At 40.5% G+C, this 25,018-nt stretch overlaps 1 protein-coding gene across 4 annotated transcripts in view; it reads left to right on the top strand.

Annotated features, from left to right (window-relative positions):
- CARF (calcium responsive transcription factor) overlaps window positions 1-25,018 on the top strand; it is a 152,436-nt gene that overhangs the window by 1,179 nt on the left and 126,239 nt on the right. The window contains exon 1 of one of the 4 annotated variants that reach the window (XM_033945033.1): window positions 3,259-3,357. The exons of the other annotated variants lie outside the window; for them this stretch is intronic. The gene's annotated coding sequence lies outside the window, so the exon portion shown is untranslated. Of the gene's footprint in view, window positions 1-3,258; window positions 3,358-25,018 lie in introns of those variants that run through there. 4 annotated transcript variants of the gene reach the window in all.

Raw genomic sequence — 25,018 nt, 5'->3', positions numbered from 1 at the left:
ATAGTAAGTATACCAACTCTTGGAGCATGCAGGTTTTTTTTTAAACTCTAATAAGATTCATAATTTAGTAAATTCTTAACAAGTAACAGTTTCCTAGAATTCATGTTATATTATCATTATTGATTAAATTAATTTAAGATAGTTAATTTAGAAAATCCAGTGACAATTTTCAGTTGTTTTTCCCTGCATCTAGACAGGAGTTCTCAACCCAGTCCTCAAGTCAAGGACAGCTAGTCAAGTTTTCAGGATACCATAAAGAATATGCTTGAGGTAAATTTGTATGCTAATATCTCTTATACTCGTATCTCTCAATATAGGGCCATTCCATGTCAAGTGGTCTAGGCCTTTACCATTTGACCATCTCAAAAGTTGATGAAATTTTTACTGGAAGTACAATAGGACATGCAATGAATATGTGCAAAGTCTTAGAGCAAGTTCTCAACTTCTTTCAGAGTTAGGGGCCTTATTATTTGGGCCACTTTTTTCATTCCTTGGAACATAGTGAAAAAATATCAACTTTTTGGTTCAGGTTGTGGAAAGGATATTTATTTTTTTATTTATTTTAAAAATTTATATTCCGTATATCCAGTGATTCTATGCTGATTACAAAATAACATAAAGAATAAAATCACATACCTCTCCCCCCCCCCCCCCCGAAAAAAAGCCATAACAAAGACAATAGCCACATCACACATTTTAGCAAGCTATGAAATCACCATCTGCCCTGCAGATAATGTACATACAATAAGGAAAAAAACAGAATAATGTCACAAAAAGAATATTCAGGGCTCAAAAGAGCACACGAATAGCACAATCTTCAAACCCCTCTTAAACTACTGGCCTGCCTCAGGTCCTGCGGCAGCACATTCCAACAAACAGGCCCCTGTACTGAGAACATGGTTTTACGGATCCATGTCAACTGTACTACATTCAAAGATGGCACATTCAACAACAACTTGTCCATCAAATGAAGGTTCCGCTTTGGCTAATATAAATGTAACAATGATCGCAGTGACTTTGGACAATCATTATGCAAAAGTTTGAAGATTATATACGAAACTTTAAAATCAATACGGGCGTTAATAAGAAGCCAGTGTAGTTCCCTTAGAACTGGAGAGAGATGCTCAAAACGCGAAATATGAGCAATCATACGTGCAGCAGTGTTCTGAACAAGTTGTAGAGCCTTCAAAACATACTTAGGTAAGCCCAAATACAATTCATATTGGAGTCAACATCATCACTATTGTAGTTTTGAAATTATCGGCAGACAAGAAATCTCTCAATCAGCGCAGTAACCTTAACTTAAAGAATGCTCATGACACCGCAGATTTTATTTGCAGCTTTAATGGTAATGTTGAGTCCAATATGCCACCTAGATATCTACACTGATGAAGTACCGGAACCTCCACATTGTCCAGAACTATCACAGAGGAAAAAGCCTCTAATTGCTTCTCCTGGCCCATACACAAAATCTCTGTTTTTTGCCACATTTAACTTAAACTGATTTACACACATCCAATCCTGAATAACCTGGAAACACTTATATAAATACTGTACTGCCTCATCCATAGATTTATGTACCAGAATCAAAAACTGAATGTCATCTGCATAAAAATAAAACTTTATACCGAGAACACTCAGTTCCTTACACAATGGTAACAGGTAGATGTTAAAACTGCGGACAACGCAGAACCCTGCAGAACACCACATCTCAAAGATGAACAACCTGACTTCTCCTGTCCAGATACTACATAGAGCTGGTGATTTTCCAAAAATGAATAGAAACAATCCATAGTAACATAGTAAATGATGGCAGATAAGGATATGAACGGTCCATCCAGTCTGTCCATTATTTATTCTCATTAAAAATACATGATTAAATTAACTTGTATCTTTGATATTTCTGGGCCATAGACTAAAGTCTACCTGGTATTGTCCTAGGTTCCATCTGCTGAAATTGCCATCTAAGCTCACTCCAGCCTTTGCAACCATCCTGTTGTTTGCAGGATATCTACTGTAAAGTCTAGCCAGTAACGTCCTCATGTTCCAAGTTAGTGGAGTTCCCATTGGGAGTTCCCTCCCAAGCCCATCCTACACCAAATCATCATATAAGGGACACAAACCTTACAAGCATATCCAATACTGGCCTTAGTTCTTTAATTTATACCATTTGTTTTCTAATTAGAGATCCTTTGTGTTTATCCCATGCTTTTTTGAATACCATCGCTGTTTTTCTCTCCACCACCTCCCTTGGGAGGGCATTCCAGGCATCCACCACTCTCCATGAAAAAGAATTTCCTAACATTACTCCTAAGTCTTCCTCCCTGTAACCTCAAGTTATACCCTCTAGTTTTATCATTTTCCCTTCTCTGGAAAAGATTTGGTTCTATATTAATACCTTTCAAGTATTTCAATGTCTGTGTCATTACTCCTCTAGAGTATACATGTTTAGGACTTCCAGTCTCTGCTCATACTTCTTTTGGTTCAAACTCCTCACTTCAAATCTTTTCATATTCTTCACCAGATAGTTGCTCAATCAAGCTAAAAGTCATATTTCTAATACTTTTTGTGCTGAATCCAAATATACCACTCAGATTATTGGTGTATCACTGGGGGACCACAAAGTTGTTGAAAAAGTTTGTCATGGAACATACATGCAAATATTTGACCCAACATAGCTTCTGAACAGAAAGCACAATAGGGCTCAGATTTTAGGAACTGGAAGAGATTATGGCCAGTAACTGCCAAATAAACCTTTAGGCACACTGCGCTTTTCTTTTATGAGATAAATCTTTATTAAGATTGTTGAAAAAAATGTTATGCAAATTTTTACTTATATTTAATGCTATATATCACAACTGTACATCCTCCAATCTCTTTCCTTAACTATTTAAAAGAGCAATTTTTGGGCTTCAAAACTAATCAAGACACATTCTTGACCTGCTATTCTTAACAGCTTAAAATAGGCCTGAAAGTACACCAAGATTTCAACCTGTGTTTAGGCCCTCTTTTATGAAGCCGCGTTAGTTTTTTATCACCGGCCATGGCTGTAAATGCTCCGAGGCTCATAGGAATTCCTATTAGCATTGGAGCTTTTACCACCATGGCTGGTGATAATAAACCCTAACATGGCTTCATAAAATGGGGGGGGGGGGATTAATGTTAAAATATGTTAGAGATGTAGGCAGGCACTGGAATAATGAGAGAAACTTTGAACTGGAAATTTGAGGCTTTCTAATAACTGTAAATTTTTATTAGGATGAAAAAGTTGTTAAATCGCAAGAGGATTGTGAAAAATTGCAAGAGGACCTTGTGAAACTGGAAGACTGAGCGTCAGAATCGCAGATGACGTTTAATGTGAGCAAGTGCAAAGTAATGCATGTGGGAAAGAGGAACCCGAACTATAGCTATGTGATGCTGGGTTCTGTGTTAGGTGTCGCTGCCCAGGAAATGGATCTAGGTGTCTTTGTTGCGGATATGTTGAAACCCTCAGCTTGCGCGGTGTGCGGTGGCTGATAAGAAAGCAAATAGAATGTTAGGAATTATCAGGAAAGGAATGGAAAACAAACATGAAAATGTTATCATGCCCTTGTATTGCTCTATGATATGGCCACACCTTGAATACTCTATGCAGTTCTGGTCATCATATCTCAAAAAAGATATAGTGGAATTAGAAAAGGTACAGAGAAGGGTGACAAAAGGCATGGGATGACTTCCCTATGAGGAAAGGCTAAAGCAGCTAGGGCTCTTCAGCTTGGAGAAGAGATGGCTTAGGGGTGATATGATATAGGTCTATAAAATAATGAGTGGAAAGGGTAGATGTGAATATTCACTCTTTCCAAAAATACTAGGACTAGGGGGCATGCAATGAAGCTACTAAGTTATAGATTTAAAATAAACTGAAGTAAATATTTCTTCATGCAGTGTATAATTAAACTCTGGAATTTGTTGCTAGAGAATGAGGTGAAATCAGTTAGCTTAGCGGGGTTTATAAAAGGTTTAGATAATTTCCTAAAAGAGAAGTCTATAGGCCATTATTTAGATGGCTTGAGGAAATCCACTGCTTGTTCCTATGATAAGCAGTAGTGCTGCCCGATTCAGGAAAAAATTTTTTGATTAAATTCAGCCTACTGAATCGATTTTTCGATTCGATTTTCCTGCCCAATTGGGTGTTTTTTTTTTCAAACAACCTGGTAGATTTATTTTATAGTCTCTTCACCTCTTTTATAGCCTCTTTGCCCTCTCCTACCCACACTTGCGCTGTGGTGTAAACAAACAAACAAAAAAGACTTCCTCTCTGTTAAATCCTAGCTCACTCCAGAGTTTCAGTTTCAGCCAAAAACAAATATACACTTATACAAAATTTAAGAAGGACTAAATCAAGATGTCAGGTTAGTTTCAGCGCCAAAACCAAAATTCAATTGGCCTCTAATTCTGGGTCACTTAGGTGCATGCACAAAAGCCTGGTTAACTCACCTCCTAAGGTTGGCTCTGTGTGAGCTCCTTTTTTCCTAGAAAAAAAAAAGCACTGCCCATTTAGATCTGGTCCCTTCACAAAGGATAATAAAGACAACCACTGGGAGAGGACGCAAAAATAGCCTTGAATGAACTCCTTTATGCTTTACAAACAAAACAAAAAAAACACAAGAGATAAAAAAGGGTGTGGGGAGGAAGCCACCACCCAGCCAGGTGTTGCAAACAAGCTACAAAATAAAGCACAGATGAAAGTTCAAGAATAAAAATTCCAAAGATTAGTTAGGACCAGGACAGACAAAGCCCCCCTTGCCCTTCTTCCTACCTGCTCTGGTTTATTTTGGTCGTGGGGTTTTTTTTGAGCTGGAGAACAGACCATGTCACTCACTGCTACTCCTGCAGCCACCAAACGTCAACAGACAGAAAGGGAGACGAGCACATGCGGCCCTCATAGAGTCAGAAGGGTGTGCGTGTCCGTATTCCCCATGGACAGGCCCTTCTCCCCTCTGCCCCCTTCAGCTTTCTTACCCCTAAGAGTTGGCCCGCTTTTGTTGTTTTTTAATTTGGTTTTCTTTTGCTGTTTTTTTTATTTTTTATTTATTCCATTTTTTCTATACCGTTCTCCCAGGGGAGTTCAGAACAGTTTTACATGCATTTATTCAGGTACTCAAGCATTTTTCCCTGTCTGTCCCGGTGGGCTCACAATCTATCTAATGTACCTGGGGCAATGGGGGGATTAAGTGACTTGCCCAGGGTCACAAGGAGCAGCGTGGGATTGAACCCACAACCTCAGGGTGCTGAGGCTGTAGCTTTAACCACTGCGCCACACCGAGTTCCCAGGAAAGGGGGGGGAGTTAAGTGCAGAGCTGCCATAAAGTCTGGTCTCGGCTGGAATGCAGGCCATTGAGTGCAGGAGAGAAAGCTTGGTTAGCATAGGGGGGGAGGGAGGTACAACAGAGCTCGTTAGGCAGCTTTCCGCCTCAGGGGAGGGAAAAAAGCAGAAGCTGCAAGGCACAGGAAGGGTTAACCCCAGGGACGTACGGAGGTGTGTGCAGAGACAGAGAGCCGTGTACCAGGGAGGGAGGATGAGCAGTGGGAGACTAAAGCATGCCAGGGATCGCCCTCTGAGATGCAGCGTAGAGAGTTGCGCGGGGACAGAAATCCCACCCGTCCCTGCCAAAGTCCCACCCGTCCCCACCCGTCCCCGTGAGGACTCCCACCCGTCCCCACCCGTCCCCGCGAGGAATCCCTCCGTCCCCACCCGTCCCCGCGAGGAATCCCCTCCGTCCCCGCCCGTCCCCACGAGGAATCCCCTACATCCCCACCTGTCCCTATAAACTACAGAAATAGTTATTTCATTTAATTATGCTACTGAATTAAAGGCTCTGGTAGAAACCCATTTAAAAATAAGCAAAAAGACTTTATTAATTTGGAAATATTAATTGGGAAGACTACATACTTTGTAAACGGGTTTCTACCAGAGCCTCTAATGTTTATAAATTTTTATCAACACAACTAATATACTACTTTATCCTTAAGCAAAAAAAAAAATAATAATAATAATTTTTTTCCTACCTTTATTGCCTGGTTTCTGCTTTCTTCATGTTCTCATTCAATTCCTTCCATCCACTGCCTCTCTTCTCTCTGTGTCTTCCATTTGCTCTGTTACTGTGCCTCTCCCTTTCTCCCCCCTCCCAAATTGGTCTGGCACCCATCTTTTTCCCTCTGCTCCCCCCATAGTCTGGCACCTCTGTCTTCTTCCCTGCCAGCGTCTTCTTCCCATTCCCTCTTCCCCATTTCCTTTCAGTGTCCTTCTCCCCCACCATCTTCCCCATGTCCTGTCAGGCAGCATCCTTCTCCCCTCTCTGCCTTCCCCATGTCCTTTCAGCGGCCTTCTCCCCCCTCTGTCTTCCCCATGTCCTTTCAGTGGCATTCTCCACCCCTTTGTCTTCCCCAGTGCTTTCAGGGTCCTTCCCCTCCCTTCCTCCCGTTTACCCCATGTCCTTTCAGCGGCCTTCTCCACCCCTGTTTTCCCCATGTCCTTTCAGTGGCATTCTCCACCCCTTTGTCTTCCCCAGTGCTTTCAGGGTCCTTCCCCCCCCTTCCTCCCGTTTACCCCATGTCCTTTCAGCGGCCTTCTCCACCCCTGTTTTCCCCATGTCCTTTCAGTGGCATTCTCCACCCCTTTGTCTTCCCCAGTGCTTTCAGGGTCCTTCCCCCCCCTCATCTCCCGTTTACCCCATGTCCTTTCAGCGTTCTTTTCCACCCCTTTGTCTTCCCCAGTGCTTTCAGGGTCCTTCCCCCCCTCATCTCCCGTTTACCCCATGTCCTTTCAGCGTTCTTTTCCACCCCTTTGTCTTCCCCAGTGCTTTCAGCGGCCTTCTCCCCCCTTAAGCGTCTTTTCTTCTCCACTCCACCTTTCCTCCCTCCCTGCCTCCACCTTTGTGGCGCTTTTGCACCCGACCGACAACAGAACAGGCCCGGTCGGACAAATCTCCCTGTCCTGTAGCCGCGAATCTAAATTACCTTCTTACAGCAGCTGGAGTAGTGAAGCTGCTGTAAGAGGTAATTTAGATTTGCGGCTACAGGGCAGGGAGATTTGTCGGCCGGGCCTGTTGTCGGTCGATCGGGGGACCTGACGGGCTGTGCACATTCTTCGGGGCGGACCGCCCCCTCCCCCCTCTTTCGTACGCCATTGCCTTCTTCCTACCTGCCCTGCCGCACACAGCCGACCGGAAGTCTTCCTGATGTCAGCGCTGACGTCGGAGGAAGGGAGGGCTTTGCTTAAGCCCTCCCTCCGACGTCAGCGCTGACATCGGGAAGATTTCCGTTCAGCTGTGTACTGAGACAGGGCAGGTAAGGAGAAGGAGACTACCCTCGCGGCTCGACCAACCCCGCTGCGATCCAACCCCGCAGGAACCCCGCGACCCTCGGAGGCGTCCCCACGGGATCCCCGCGACCCTAGGGGGCGTCCCCACGGGATCCCCGTGACCCAAAGGGGGAACCCGCGGGTCCCGCGGGATTCCCGTCATCCCCGTTCCCGTGCAGCTCTCTAATGCAGCGTTATGTCCCTCCTTCCTCTCTGGCTGCTCATACAGGAGGCAGACAGAAAGAGATGTCCGCTAGTAGGGCCGGCTCTACCTTTAGCTAGTGGTGGGGTAAGGAAGGAATTTATCCAGAGTCCTTGGCTGGTCCGTGTATGCACAATTTGTAGAGATGCCGTGTCACTCTAATTTAGAAGCCCTTGTCTGGCATAAGCGCTGCAGCACTTCCGAATTGGCCAAGCCGATTTTTTTTTTAAAAGCAAATCGATTCACCCAAAGTGAATCGATTTGAATCGTGAATCGGGCAGCACTAATAAGCAGCATAAAATCTGTTTTACTACTTGGGATCTAGCTAGGTACTTGAGACCTGGGTTGGCCACTGTTGGAAGCAGGATACTGGCTTGATGGACCTTCTGTCTATCCCAGTATGACAATTCTTATGTTCTTTAATGTGATTAAAGAATAGTATGGTGAGGAAAGACTAATAATTTCAAAGATAAATCGTGCTTCACAAATCACTTCAAATGCTGCTTGTCATGCAGCTAGTCTGAGTACAAAAACTTGAATTTGTTGTAAATGTTGGACAACACGCGATGAAGTTACAGGGAAATACTTTTAAAATCAATTGGAGGAAATATTTTTTCCCTCAGAAAATAGTTAAGCTCTGGAACGCATTGTCAGAGGTTGTGGTAAGAACAGATAGCAAAGCTGCTTTTAAGAGGGGTTTGGACAATTTCCTGGAGGAAAAGTCCATAGTCTGTTATTGAGAGAGACATGAGGCAAGCCACTGCTTGCCGATCGGTAGCATGGAATGTTGCTACTCTTTGGGTTTTGGCCAGGTACTAGTGATCTGAATTGGCCACCGTGAGAACAGGTTACTGGACTTGATGGACCATTGGCCTGACCCAGTAAGACTATTCTTATGTGAATAGCTGTATTGCTTTCCTGTTTAGGTTGTCATTGGAGCTTCGAGAACTATAAAAATATGTTCCTCTGAAACCCACACAGTTATCTTTTTTAATGGGCCAATGAAAGGATCGAGCCTTGTGGATGCAAAAAGTTAATTAAGGCATAATTGTGTTTTAATGAGATTTCAAAAATATTTCCAATTCACCAATAATTGACATACATGCAAGCAGCATATTGGCCAGGCTGCAGTTTGGCAAGTTGAATAAATGAAGGAGGATTATCAGCTTTAGTAACATCAGCAATGAAAAATGTTTCATCTCCTGGTCTGCTGACATATTTTGGTTTCATCAGTTGGCTTAAACTGGAGATTTTCCCGAGTTCCATCTACTGACCATTCTCAAACATGAATAGATCTTAATTTCTCAATGTCTTCCTTTGAGATGAATAAGAATTTGACCCCAATAATATGTTCTTTACAAAAGCTAGACAAATTGTTTTGGAGTCACGATCTGATTTTCCAGAGGCTGCTGCAAGTTGTGGCATGTGCAGCAAGTCATTTTACAGTTCCTCCAGTACCATCACTTGGTAATTTTCCATGGCTAGTAAAAAAAAATTTATATTCCGAAGAAATTCTAAAGTCTTTGTAATGGCAGCAAAGATTAACAAAAATTTTGTAATCACTAAAGTAGTGCACATTTTTGATTCCAGGAATAAGTTGGTTCATAAAGGCAATTTAAAGCTTTCAAAAAGACATGAACTACAACAGTGTCATGCTGCAAGCAGTGACTCAAATTCTGAAGTCCTCAGTCAGAATTGAAGTGAAACATAAAGGGGTGCAAAGTTGCTTGGCTGTTTTCCCAGCGAAAGCCTTAGACAGCATCCTGGACTATAAAAGAATAGTTATCTGCAGAGTCCATTAAGATAATGATATGATCTTCCCTTAAGTTTTTTTCTTTTAGGGTTTTTAGGTAGGAGCTTTGATGCATGGAAATAAAGTGATGACTGGTAAGTTGGAATATCTTTGTTGCAAGTTCTGCTACAAAATCTTTGCTCAACTGACAAATATCTAGAATATCATGGTCAATATGGACCCACTTCTTGAATGTAATTGGGTCATCCAGGTCTGAATTCTTAAACATCTCAGACAAGTAATCTTCAAGTGCCTCCCTGCCTCGACACAGTTCACAGTGATGAATCTAAACGGCATACAATTTTGCCCTTTAGAAATTTGTTACCATTTAAGGAAGTAGCTGCCATGATTTGTGCAGATGCATACAGAATGGGTTCCATTAGAGCTGGCTGTAATGCACCATTTTGGATGAAGCTCACAAAATTTAGACAAGCCAACTTCAGGCCCATGGTGTTGTCGATACAGTAAGCTACCCAAAGTTCTTTTAAGTTGCACAATAATAGGCACTTTTACTTTTGCATCCATTCGCCATTTATCCTAACAGATACATAATCTTTCTTGCCAGGGCATAATCGAGAAAATTCATTATCCTGATATAAATTTTTGACCCTCTGCTCAATGTCAATTAAATGGATCTTTCCCCGCCTTTTTCCAGGCATTGCAAAAACACCTTTGTCATGTTTAAGGCCTCTGCCCTGCTTTACCATTCGGGATGATACATACATACTTCATAGTCTCCTCAATAGTCCAACTCTATGGGGTCAATGTAAAGATATGAACTTTTGAACATGACTTGCGATTTGTAGCTTTGCCTTCAGTTCCAAAATAATCTGTTATAATTGATGCATTTAGGACATAAATTGGTATTTTGCTTTTCCAGTATATCGGTGGAAGTAAATCCACCTGCGGTTGCAATGTAGCTTGCAAAAAGCATCTTGAGCTTGACCTATTTTACACTTTGTGTAGCCTTTTGAATCTCTTTTACTTACTTTTTGGAAATTAAGTGGTGACAATTCAAGCTGTACAAGGCTGAAACTGGCCTTGTGTGAAGAGTCCAATGTATCTCCTTCATCTAATGGGCCAGGTGGTTCTTCAGTCAACTGTTCCTTTTTAATCATATCTTGCCTACATTCGGGCACAGTTTCTGCCCAGGTCTGAAGGTAATTCCAGTCAAAGCCTGTAACCAATCTGCTGTTGGAATGTCCATGGAATGTAACCTAGAATGACACTGGTCTTTCTTTTGAAATGGACTGTAACATGTGCATTCAAGGAATTCAAATTTAGTTAAAAGCAATGCCTTGTGATAAGAACAAATTTTATTAATTTTAACAATCTGCATCAGCAAGAGTGGAAAAAGTTGCAATAAGAAATGTTGAAATGTTAACTTTATAGTCGAAATAATATGATTCAACTTTTGAATCATATTATTTTGACTATATTAACTTGTAAAGCAAAGCACATTGATATCTAAAAATTTGCCCAGTTAGGTTTTGGGTCATGGGCTACTATGTCACTAAATTTTATTAAAATTGAAGATGTTAAACTAGAAATCTTTATTGAAATTGCAGTGAATCAGCAACAACTAAAGGCTCCTTTTACAAAAGTACGCTAGCGTTTTTAGCACACGCACTTGATTAGCGTGCGCTACCCGAAAAACTAATAATAATAATAAATTCTTTTATACCGCCATTACCCAAGAGTTCTAGGAGGCGGTAGCGGCTAGCGTGCACGGCATTTTAGAGAGCGCTGTTCCACGCGTTAAGGCCCTAACACACCTTTGTAAAAGGAGCCCTAAATGTCCATTTTGATGGGCCATTTACAAGAGTATGTGAAAGCAGTGGATGTTGTAACCTGAGTTAGCATGGCAAGCCCAACAAACTTAGCTGCATCATGCAATTTCACACCTCTTGCTCATTTGCATATTATACTAATAGGATGCTACAGATGCCCTTTTTTTAACCACTGCATGTATATGCGTGTGAATAATTCATGCATCTGAGACCTAACTTCTAGCCAAAGCAAATATGAAACAGAATGGTTTTTGGAGCAAAAAAGATACTCTTTTAAGTGATATAAAAATAAAAAAATTAGATGATGGACAGTTGAGATATTTGCACCCAAAAATAGCCAAAATTTGTATAAAGTACTAATATTTCATTGTGTAATTCTATCTTTGTTTCCAATTGGCTGCAAAGCCTCTTAATGCAAATTCTATTTGCATGTCGTGCCATGACAGCTGGTACAGTTATGACGAATCAAAATACAGGTCAGAAGCAATGAGAAGTCAAAGTAGGCATTACATTTATTTTATAATATTTTTTGCTTACTTTGTTGGCTCATAAAATGGGAGGTAAACTAATGTTGCATTCCAAACTTTGCACATGAAGTTAGCTTCAGGGGTTGTATTAATCTGCAAAATTTCAGTTCTCTTGGAGGCTTTGTTGGGCTGTAGTAGTTGCCATTTTGTGTTACGCAGGGCACTGTACTCTTGAGTGACCTACATTCAACAGCCTCTAGGTCTCAAACCAGTAGAGATCCAGCTGAAAAAATTTACATGGTTTCATTTGAGGCTATAGAAAACATCCACACAAACTTTTATTCAGTTTGGAGGAGATTGAATGGTGATGATTTTCAAAATTGGACCACTTGACATGAAATGACCCTATTTTCATTGTGGATATCCTGAAAACCTGATTGGCTGGTTGTGTCCCAAGAACTTAGTTGAGAACCTCTGAGCTAGACCAAGGATATAAGAACAGAAGTATGATAGTATATTATTCAAGAATTTTGTTTGTTGTATATGAATTGTTTAGTTGCCACTTTTCTTAAAACATGATTTTAAAATATCAATCAGTTTGTAGTAGAGGCTTTTACTACTATTTAATTCCTTTAAGCTTTTTATATGTAAAGCTTGCAGAAATATGTGCACAAAATATCCCTACATCATACTACAGAAACCCAGAGAAAAATAATGACCTGATTCAAGTTACTGAATTTGGGACCACTAGAGTAGCTTTTAATGCTTAAGTTTTAATTTTCAGACTATTTCTAATATAGAAACATGATGGCAGATAAATGCCAAATGACCCATCTAGTCTGCCCATCCGCAGTAACCATTATCTCTTTCTCTCTCCGAGAGATCCCACATGCCTATCCCAGGTCCTTTTGAATTCAGACACAGTCTCTGTCTTCACCACCTCTTCCTTAGATTATTACAGAGCCTGTCACCTCTTAACTTCATCCTATGCCCTCTCATTCCAGAGCTTCCTTTCAAATGAAAGAGACTCATGTAGGTATTTAAACTTCTCTTTCATATCTTCCCTTTCCTCCAAAGTAAACAGATTGAGATCTTTAAGTCTGGCCCCATACGCCTTAAAATGAAGACCATGCACCATTTTAGTTACCTTCTGGACCGACTCAATCCTTTTTATATCTTTTTGAAGATGCAGCTTCCAGAATTGTACACAATATTCTAAATGAGGTTTCACCAGAGTCTTATACAGGGGCATCAATAGCTCCTTTTTCCTACTGGCCATACCCTATCTATGCATCCTAGCATCCTTCTAGCTTTCGCCGTCACCTTTTCAACCTGTTTAGCCACCCGTCCTGCTCTTCTGTCATGCATATAAGTTCTTCACCCCTCTAAACTGTACCGTTCCTTGGATTTTTGCAGCCCAAATGCATGACCTTGCACTTAGCATTAAATTTTAGCTGCCAAATTTCAAACCATTCTTCAAGCTTTGCCAGGTCTTTTTTCATGTTATTCACACCATCCTGGGTGTCTGCTCTATTGCAGATTTTGGTATCATCTACAAAGAGGCAAATCTTACCCGACAGCCCTGCAGCAATATCATTTATAAAAATGTTAAAAAGAACAGGCCTAAGAATAGAACCTTAAGGCACACCACTGATAACATCCCTTTCCTCAGAGTGATATCCATTGATCACTACCCTCTGTCACCTTCCATTCAACCAGTTCTTGACCCAGCCCGTTACTTTGGGACCCATCCCAAAGGCACTCAGGTTATTTATTAGACATCTGTGTGGAACATTCAAAGGCTTTGCTAAAATCTAAATACACCACATCTAGCGCACTCTTATCCAATTCCCTGGTCACCCAGTCAAAGAAATTGATCAGATTTGTCTGACAAGACCTACCTCTAGTGGATCCATGTTGCCTCTGGTCCTGTAATCCATATGATTCCAGAAACTTCACCATTCTCTGTTTTAAAAGCGTTTCCATTAATTTGCTTACCACAGCAAATTAGCATCTTGAATGCTAATTGGTATTAATCTATTCACCACTTCATACTATCTGAAGATAACTAATATGGGGAGATGAGAATGCCTGCATGTTTTGTTCTGTCTTCTAGCTCAATCTGAAGAACAAAAAGGAACCTTTATGATCTTGAAAGCTATCCTAGTAGGTAATGACAGCCCAATTTGCCTGTCCAGTATGCTCAGTCATTCCCAGATCTTTTGGTTTGCTTAAAGGTGTTGCAACCAAAGAAGAATCTAAGTTTTTAACATAAATATTCCTAGGATGAGGTTTAAGGAATGCTACTAGGATCTTTGCACTTACGTTTTTTGTTGTGAGACCCAGTTTAAGATAGAGGTAATGTTTCAAGGGTCTTCTGTGCCAGCATAATCTAGTCTTTCACCCTGATTATATGAAGGTAACAGTAGTACTTCAAGGGTGAAGTTGAGAGCAAAGCCCATATCAAGATTGTTCATCTGTTTATGAAGTATGAAAATATCATCTTGTTTTCCTGAGTGCTTGATAAAGCTAGGAAATCTCCATGAGATGTATCTATTTTTTGGCACCAGGCAGCGCTGGGATGAGTATACAGAGCATCATGCTTACTAGTAGAATATCAGCTTGAAATGTCTGTAGTAAACTATGAAAAAATGTTATTATGCAACATTAAAAAATTACACAGTTATCCATCTCCTGTGATTTCTTTTCTAATTTCTTTTTTATTTATTTCTTTTTAAAATTTCTATACCGTTTTATTCCAAAACGGTTTACATAAAATGTTAAAACAGGTCAGAACAAATAAAAGCAAAAGCAGAAAGGTTCATAACAGGTCAAATGCTCAAAGAAGTGCATCAAATATTAATTGCGTTTTCAGCAGTTTCCTGAATGAACTCCTATCATCACATTTCTGAATTTGGCCAACAAGGCCATTCCACAGTTTTATTCCTGCACATGAAAAAGTCACAGCATTCGTTTCCACATACTTGGGATTGGCCTTTGTTTTCAACAGTGCTGAATTTTCAGAATGCAGTGATCTTGATGGTTGGTAACCAGACATCAAACTCTTAAAAAATTCGGTAATCGTGCCATATAGAAATTGATGACATAGCATAATTGCTTTATATTGGATTATAAATATAACTGGTAGCCAATGCAGTTGTTGGAAATATGGGGTAATTTACTTGCTATTGCTTAACTTTCTTTGTGTACAACGTATGCAAGCTAAGTTCACTCTTTTAGTTTTCATTTGCTCATACTTTTTCAAAAAGTTCAAGGTGAAGTAAAAAATTCAAGATTGTAAAATTAACATCTCTCTCTCTCTACCAACCATTATTACCCCAGAAAACCTAGACAAATTTCATAAGTCACTGCAATTACTTATCTATGCATTCATACAGCAGTGAACAATATGAGTTTTTTAAAACTTAATAAAAAGTTTTTAATAAGGATATATACAGCATCCAATAATGTCCTCAATATATAAATTAAATAGAAGTAAAGAACCCTCCCATCCTTTCACTCTGAGAGAGAGATCAACACAAAGACATAGCAAATATTAAACTCAACATCAAATCTTTTTTATGGTAATTGCAGTTTCACTGATAGTAAATTCCATAAAAAAGGCCCTACATACTCAAAAGTATGCTTTGTGTTAGAGGCTTATTGAACTTGATTTTGGTTATGGCATTAAAACTGACCCCCAAATCCTTTTTCCATCCAGTTTTGACTGAAAGGTTAATTTTCAGCCATATTTTCAGTTGTGGCTGAAAATGGCCAAGAGATTCATTTTCAAAGCACATGGTCATCTCAAAATGGCAAAAAAAAGTCCATCTGTCAAATTATACTTTTGGAATGGCAGAACTTGGATGCCGTATACTGCAGTTCAGATAGCAAAGGGATGTCAAACAGCTCTAATTGAATGGGAAGAAATGTCCAAGTCTTAAAAGGATTATTTTATTTTGTTTCAATCATTTTACAACAAGGTGCTCTGATGGAGCAACTGACCACAGGAAGGATTAAAGCATTATTCATCCTTAATCCCCCAGTGGTTGCTGTCCCTTTCACTCACCCCTAAAAGTGAAACAGGCAAGGAATGCCAGGTTCTATGACAGCATCAGGTTTTATAGGCATTCTGAACAGAGCAACATGCAGATCTGAGGAGTATCCTGGTGATCAGCACAGTGGACTGTAAACCAATGTACCCAGGGTTAATTCCCAATTCAGCTTTTTAAAATTTTTCCTTTAATTATACGCTCGCCTGAAACGGACATATATCTGCTGTATCTAAATATTTGAAATCCAAAAAGAATCGGGGCTAAAAATCACAAAAGATAAGATAAGTACTAGTAATCAATTACATGAATGAAATAACTGGAGTTACCCTCAGAATAATCACTCTCTCGCATTATATATATATATATATATATATATATATATATATATATATATATATATATATATATCTATCTCGCTGTGACTGGAATGAGTTCCAGTGCAAAAAGCACATGAGTCCTGAAACTGTGGGTAGTGCATCTGTACCAGTGAGAAATGCAGCAGGTATCATCTTACATTTTCAACTGTGTTTACTGGGCACTGGGCCCTCCCCCAGATTTTTCCTTCCCAAGTGAGGAGAAGATGTCTCTTTCATCTGCTCTACTTTAATATTTATTATTTTGGAGAATCAAAGATTGTTTTGAGGCTTTGGGTACTTTAAAGCTCTCCAGCAGTCCTTGGACATCTCTGCTTGGGAAAAGCTGCAGTCTCAAGATTCTGAAGTCTCTAGCTGGGTGGGCCACCCTTGCTGCAGGGCATTTGTCTGGCCAGCCTGCCTTAACTCTTAAATTGGCTTGGGGTTCAGCCCTTAGGAGTTTGTCCACTTGGCTTCATTTGATATGCTTGAGTGCAGGCTGTTTTCAGGCCCCACTTTAGTTGTCAGACCTTGCAGGTGCTGACTATATTCCTCCCCTCCCCAAAGAATTGAGTGGAGACTAGAGGGGTAGAGGGTTTCAGGCTGGATCAGCCTGTGTAAAAGGCAGCCTAAATAGACAAGCTCCTGGATCTCCTGCTTGTTGGTCTAAGACAGAAAAAACTTTTCCTCTATCCAGTTAAAGTGTAAGCTGATGCAGGCAAACTACTCGTACATGGCAGCAAATGAGTACAGCCCATGAGAGACATTGGAGTGGATTTGAATTGGGTAGTTTTGAAGAATTTCTGGGGTTTCTTTGAGGGTTCCCCTCCCCTAAAATCTGTTTTTTGACCTTTTTAGTCTTTATAGCTTGGTGGCCACGTTGGATTTCCCAATTTTATTTTAAAATCCTCTCCATGCTTCAAAATACCTCTTTTAGGTCTGGAATTGGTCAGGATGGACTCCACGGGTGGTTTAACCACTGTATTATGGTAATTTTGTGCTAGATGGGCGTCTGAGGAGCAACTGTATGCCACATGCTGAGGCACACAAGGTGGGTGGGTGGGTGTGAACATTTAGTTGAAATAGTCAGTCTCCTTAAGAGGTGTGTAAGAAAATAGGTATGGAATATTTAGCTGCAACAGTAAACCTAGTATTACAAGTGTACAGTATATATATAAGACAATTGATTTGGTATTAACATGCATATAAGGAGGCTGATGGATTATGGCATAATCATACTGGTATTAATAACTCTAACACCACCAAAGAGCTCCGTGTATTTCAGTATAGAGTCCATGTATTGTAACACCTCACAACTCCTTATGGTAACATCTCTACAGAAGCTAATGTATTATAACACCTTTACAGAAGCTCATGTATTATAACGCCTTTGCAGAGGCTCATGTAGACCACTCTGAATTGACTCCCCAGTCATTAGCGGTATAGAAACTCACAATAAATAAACAAACATACATCCCTTCTACAGCTGTCTACCGATGATTCAGCTCTACCAATGAGATGAAAGTGCGCAGACACCACTTTTTACAAGGATGTCTCTTGAGGGAGTCCTAAGAGGTCCTTCAGGGAATCAAGTCAGGTTTTGGACTGATTTTGTGGCCCTCATGTATGAGGCCTATGCAAAGTACAAACAGTCTCCAGGCTCAGCTGAGGCTATGTTGGTTAGCATGCAGAAGAGTTTCTCTCTACAGAATCTAGTTCCTTTTCCAGAAAACAGACAACAGGAGCCTGAGGTCAAGTCAGAGAAGGACTGGAATGATTAGGGATCCAAGTCTATTCCTCGTCTTTCCAAAAGTACCTCCTTTGTAAGAGACACAGGTTCTTGTAGGGGTGAGGACTGCTAGGAGGCTGTAGCAGCCCTAGACTAGGGAGAGGATCCAACATTGGGCAGGCTCTTTAAGCTGTCCGACTTAAATGAAATCTTTGCAGTCTCTATGCATGAACTGGATTTAAAGGTTCTGCAAACTGCCTCAGCACAGCACTCACTGCTGAGCAGCTCCAAGATCCAGTCCATATTTTCCCTTTGCATACTGAGATCTTTCTAAACTAAACTAAACCTTAAGTTTATATACCGCATCTTCTTCATGAATATAGAGCTCGGCACAATTTACAAGAGCTTAATAAAGGAAAAGAATAGCACATTGAGTTTGGTGGATTGAGTATAGGGGGGAGGAGAGCGTTACGCTTTTGTGAAAAGACTTTTTCAGGTATTTACGGAATAGTTGGAAGGAGACCTGATTCCGCAGTGGGGTAGTAAGGTTATTCCAAAGCCCTGTGATTCTGAAGAAGAGAGATTTTCCCGCATAGAGGATACCTTTTAGTGAGGGGAAGGATAGTTTAAGTTTTTTGGGTGGGCCTGGTGTTGTCGGGACTCGGGGAGTTCCAAGATAGAGGGATTAGAGGAGGGAGGATGCTGTGTAGGATTTTAAAAGCTAGGCAGGAACATTTAAAATGAACCCTGGCAATTATTGGAAGCCAGTGGAGTTTGAATAAAAGTGGGGAGACATGGTCAGATTTACGTTTTGCGAAGATCAACTTGGCCGCAGTTTTCTGAATTAGTTGAAGTCTATGAAGACTCTTTTTGGTTAGACTTAGGTAGATGGAATTACAGTAATCTAGTTTGGAAAGGATGATGGATTGAACAAGGAGGGCAAAATGTTGTTGGCAGAAGCAGGATCTCACTTTCCTCAGCATGTGGAGGCTGAAAAAGCATGATTTTACCAGGGAGTTGAGGTGGTCATTGAAGGAAAGAGAAGAGTTGATGATGCCTAGAACTTTGCTTGAGAACTCAAGCTGCAGCGTGGCGTCAGAGGGCAGTGCGAAGAGGGTGGGCAACTGTTCTAATTTTGGACCGAGCCAGAGAAGTTTTGTTTTGGACTTTCTGAATTTTAGTGCAATCCCTAATCCTATCTCGATTTGCTCAAAACACTGCTATCACATCTACAACTAGTTCAAAATACCTCAGTAAGACTCCTACACAGACTATGGAAATCGGAACATCTACAGCCCTACTATATGAAACTTCATTGACTGCCTATAACTGACAGGATCAAGTTTAAATTGGGCATCACTGCCTTTAAGATCCTGACAGGGAATGCCCCTGACTGTATGAAAGAATTGGCCACCCTACTCCAGGGTGCCTTCAACAGATATTCTACCAGAAAGCTTTTCCACTTAAAATTCCCAGTATGCAATAATATAAAGTCTACCAGGCAAATTACCTTATCGATCCAATATCAATTAGCAAAATGCTGGAACCAATTACCATTTACACTATGATCTTGTGACCACTATCTCAGGTTTAGAAAAATTTTAAAAACATTTCTGTACCAAGACAGGGAGCCAACCCTGAAGTAACTGAAATGGTATTTTTAAAAGCCCATTTCTAAACTGTCTAATGCAACTCCTGGGACATAACAATGAGCCAACAATGATCTACTCGTAACTATGAACTAACTGTATTAATAACTGTACTGATCTATCAAACTGTACATTGCAACTTCCTAGGTAACTGACCTAACCTCTGATCATGTGACACCTCTTCTTAAAGAAGCTCATTGGCTTCCAATAGTTCACAGAATCTCCTACAAATTAGCAATATTAACATTCAATATATTAACAACTAAAGCTCCATCATTTTTAGAAAGGTACATTATTCCATATATTCCTACTAGAAGTTTGAGATCAGAGGACAAAAACCTTCTAGTAATTCCACAACTTACTATAATAAATACAAGACAAGATACGATCTTTGCAGTTACAGCGCCCAGAATATGGAATTTCTTACCACCATTTATTAAGGAAATAAAATCACTTAAGTATTTTAAAGGACTGTAAAAATGCTGGTTGTACAAGGATTCTTTTGAGACCTAATTATCGGAGTCTCTATTGATCCCATTCGTTGCTTAAACTCACTTGTCCTCTGTCTTAGGCTCTGAGAAATTGAATTAAAAATTTTTTTTAAAAAAAGTTCTTAATTTTCTATTATTTTTATCAATACTTTTAAAATTTCTTACCCTCTGTTTGTATTTTCCTTTACAATACTTATTGTAGTTCTCCCTACTTCCCTTATGTATTGGTACGTCATGTCCATCTGTGTTGGTTTTAGTTAATAATTAAGACCCTGTTTTAATTGTAAATTGCTTTGAATTAATGATATTGCGATACATCAAAATTTTAATAAAATTTGGAACTTATATTCCGACCTTGAACTGATTAGGTAAAGGTGGAATAGAAAACCTGACTAATATAACATCACTATGATGCTGACTGAGCATTAGGAAATGCTGGAGGGGCTAGGGCTATATCTAAGCTGGCTCCTAATTTCCAGCAACTGATTATGCCACCTGAGGTGGAATCCTTGGTGGCACAGGTTACAATGCATACTTCACTATCCAGCAAAAGGGGTATGGCCCTGAAGGATGCTCAGGACTGCAGACTGGATCGATTCTCAAAAGGCAATTTGAGACCTTGGCTTTGGGTCTTAAGGTAGCGGCTTCCTTCGTGCTATAAAATGCTAACCAGGATCTGGCTTTGGAAACCAGTGCCTACCCCCAGACAGTTCTGTCAGAGGTGGATTATGTTACAGACGCTATGTATGATGTGTGTAGAGTCATGAGTAAAATGTCTGCTTACCCTATTTCCGCTTGAATGAGACAATGGGTGGGAGATTCGGCTTCTAAAGCCACGTTGAGCAAGCTGCTTGTGGAAGAGTCCACTCCAGGTTCACTTAAACAGCCTGGACACTTGCAGATATAATAATTTTTTTTTATTAAGTACAGACCTGAGTCTGTTACCTTACAAAACCCTTTCTCAGCTCAAGGATAAACAGTTTTTTTAAAGCAAGGTTCAAGGGCTGGTCCCAGCCAGACCCCCACACAGTTCAAAATCATCAGTATAATAAGGTTGGCTTATTTTAGCCAGCCATGTACCAAAAGTCTCTCATTGTCGGTTCTTCTAACCAGGCTAGGTTATGGACCTCAAAGACTAGATTTGAGAATCCCTGCACTAGGCCAACCTGCCTCCAATATTTACTTAAAGTCAAAAAGCCCATTGTCTAACTTTTTCCCCTTGGCACTAGTTTAAACTTTCAGGGAGTTATTCTATAATTTGGCACCTCAAGTTAGGTACGCAGATGCTGCATGTTGAGCATCAGTTTTATTACATTACATTAGAGATTTCTATTCCGCCATTACCTTGCAGTTCAAGGCGGATTACAAAAGAGTTATAAAAGGTGGGTTACAATATTGGATCATTAGTAAATTCAAGAGAAGTTGAGAAGGCGGATTACAAAAAGAGATATAAAAGAGATATACATAGTGGGATACAGTAAATTATTGGTGAATTCAAGAGCAATTGAGAAGAACTGGTAGTATCTGTGGGGCGGGGTGAAGACAGGAGGATGGACGGTAATTGATATGTTAAGAGTGATTCAGTGATTTCTTGAAGAGAATCGTTTATTTCTTTTCTGAAGATCTTCTATAACAGCATCTGTGTGCCAAGATACCATTCTAGAATACTAGCATAAACTGAATTAGGGTGCCTACATTTAGGCATGACCAGGTCATTAGGAGGCATAAATGGGGGTGCCTAAATGAACTTACTATGTACTTATAAAATAGCACAGTGTGCCCCCAAAGAGATTCTGGGTGTGCCATAACAGATTCTAGAATTTTACTTTATTTTTAAAAATTCCCTTCATAATTACACACTAGAATAGGTGACATGTACGTGGCGTATGAAAGAGTCTGTCAATGTTATGAGCTTCTGAGTGCATAAGGATACAAACACCCAGACAAGCATTATTCTTTGACGTGATTGATCCTTGAAAACTAATGGCAAGTAATTTTAGTTTTAATTTTTATGCAGTAGTTATCCCAACTTGAGCAACAAAGCAGTCAAGACTTTGTTACCGTTTGGATCTTCTTATCTTTGCGAACTTGGATTTTCAGCTCTGACAGAAATTAATTTTTTTTTTAAAAAAGAGAACGACTGCAGATGGTAGATGATGAAATGTGTGTTTGCTTGTCGATTATTGAGCTGCATTTTGAGTTAATTTGCACTCAAAAACAAGCACATCCATTGCATTGATTAGCGATTCTATTCTATCTAGTTTCACCATTGTTACATAGCTTAAATAACTTTAAATAAATAACAGCTTAAAGAACGTTAAATAACTCAAATTAAATTTTTTGTTGGCTTTCCCAATTTTATAATTTCAGTTATAATGTGCCACAAAAACATTTGCTCTGTTTATTGTGCCATGAAAAACATTTGCTCCATTTAGTTTGCCGGAGCTTAAAACGTTTGAGAGACACTGGAATATATAGTGTATTTAACATGTGTGTAAACTGTCTTGGCACTTACATACACAAGATGCATATAACTGCTGGTACCTATTTATAGAATTGTCCTGAAAATCTCTGAGCCTGAGTTTTTGCACATCTTAACTTTGCAGAATTGAGTCCAGAGTGATTCAGAGTTACAGTATGGTGCTGTCAGCATAAAAATGGCTACAGAGACTAAAGATGAAATTATTTGACCAAGATGAACTACTCGAAAGGGTCCAGAGAAGAGCGACTAAAATGGCTAAGGGGCTGGAGGAGTTCCCATACAGTGAGAGATTGGAGAAACTGGGCCTCTTCTCCCTTGAAGAGAGGGGACATGATCGAAACATTCAAAATACTGAAAGGAATAGACTTAGCAGATAAAGATAGATTGTTCACCCTCTCCAAGGTAGGGAGAACGAGAGGGCACTCTCTAAAGTTGAAAGGGGATAGATTCCGTACAAACATAAGGAAGTTCTTCTTCATCCAGAGAGTGGTAGAAAACTGGAATGCTCTTCCGGGGGATAAAAACCCTCTGAAATGGCATGCAGAAAGGTATTCGGCCATAAAAAACATTTAATCGTAGCTCTTAAAAAAAAGTCCTCCCATAAAACTTAGGAGAGCAATTCTATATTGTGCTACTAGATTTAGGTACTTGTTTAATAAAGGAAAATAGGTACCTACTTTCTTTTACAGAATTATAGTATGGCAGGTAAAATATGCACATACAATTTAGCACAAGCACTTAAGCTAGTCAGAGAGCTGTTGTAAGTATATTTGTTTAAATTCTGAAAATATGGGCATTACTTATAGCATTCTGTAAGTTAAGTGTGTGATATGCTGTGTAAGATATCTGCAAATTACAAAATAGCATGTATGTGGAATTTAGAATACTGGAACATACTTGAATATATACCAAATCATATACATGCGTAATTGCTGTGTAAATGAAAGTAACCAATTTTTAGAATTACCTCTTAAATTGTGTAAAAAGAAGACATTCAAAAGAAATATATATATGAAAAAAGCAATGATGTGAAAAATTTGAGGGGGGTCATGTGATGCATCCTGCCTGAGCAGATGCGTGCAAGTGGAGCTCCCTCATACCCTGACTTATAACTGGTAATATCTCCCGCTATTCTCTGCAGACCGCTCGGGTGTTGCACCCAGGGTGAAGAGGACTGTGTTCGGCAGTGAAAGAAGTGGTTTGCTAGGTTCTGCACTTACTGGCATGCCCTTAAAAACAGAAAAGGCTGCTAGAGATAGGCCCGCACTGACCCCGGCCAAAATGGCGGAAGAGACCATGACTTTCACAGTCCCCACAGGGGACTGGGTACAAGAAATCACCTGTTCGTTGTCAGCGGCATTAGCAGAACGCTTGAACAAACTTCAGTCTGGCATGGAGGAAATGCATGAGAAGTTTGATTCTCATGACTGGCGCTTGACTGAGGTGGAGCAGTGCATGGCAGCAGAGGGGGACATGTGTAGTGGCCTTGAATCCCGGGTGTTAGCCCTGCAGAAAGAGACCGAGCTATTGAAGGAGCAACTCAATGAGCAGGAAAACAGGAGCTGCAGAAATAACCTTCAGCTGGTGGGGCTCCCTGAAGCTGTGAAGGACGGTGAGCTGTACAGTGTATTTTCTAAATGGCTACCTGAGCGTCTGAAGTTGCAGGAGAGTGGCATGACCTTTGCCTGTGAAAGGGCACATCAGATTGGCTCCCTACAACAGCAGGAGAACCGGAGGCCTCACACAGCGATTGCTAAATACAACAGCTGGAGGGAGAAGGAGAGCATACTGCGGGCTTATTGTAAGAAGGGGCTCCTGGAATACAATGGAATGAAGGTATTCCTCTGAAGTGATTACTCCATTAGAGTGGCGGCGCAATGAAAGCTTATGATACCTTTCTGTTTGGCGCTGCACTCCAAGGGTATTCAATTTGCCCTAATCTTTCCTGCTAAGCTGCGAGTCTGGAAGGGTGGAAAGTCATTTACCCTGGAGGATGCAGGTGAGGCTCACACCTTTTTGGATAAACTTAAGGGATGACTGATTCTTCAGGCTTCAGCTCAGCCCGTTGACCATTGTTTCTATGCCTGAGTGAGACGCACTGGGCTGTCGCCCGTCTGACCCTGGTTTGGAGCACCTAATAAGGATGCCCGGGTGTCTTCTCAGATGGCCTTATTCTGAGTGTCCTGGGGTCTTTTTTTGCTGTGTGTTTTCATGCACTGTAAGGCTAGATTTGTATACTGCCATCCGGATCTGTCTCTGGGTCTCTATTACAGCACAGGAAACGTTATGGACATGCAATTGGTTGCATATGATGGTTTTCTGTAGTTTGTTATCCTTATATTTTCTATAGTTGCCTGTACCATTAACATACTCCATATGGATTTCCGAGGGTTTATTGGTCTTTGATCTGCACATAAGTCACTCTCTGTTCAATGTCGATATCATGTTATGAGGGGGCCTCCCTTGTGGGCGGGGTAGGAAGTGTGGACATGGGATTTGGGGGAGGGAGAAGCCACTTTGAATGGGGAGGGGCGGGCTGCGGGGGAATGTCTGGGGTTGTATGACTGGGTGTGTATGGGGAGTATGTTTCTTCTGGGGGTATGACAGAGTGGAGTGAATGGTCTTAGACGAGAATTGTCTTGTGTTCTCTGCCCGAGGACCTAGGT

This window comes from Geotrypetes seraphini, chromosome 5, assembly GCF_902459505.1.
Source record: "Geotrypetes seraphini chromosome 5, aGeoSer1.1, whole genome shotgun sequence".
NCBI lineage: Eukaryota > Metazoa > Chordata > Amphibia > Gymnophiona > Dermophiidae > Geotrypetes > Geotrypetes seraphini.
The sequence above is the reverse complement of the archived record's forward strand: the minus strand, read 5'-3'. Positions and strand labels throughout refer to the sequence as shown.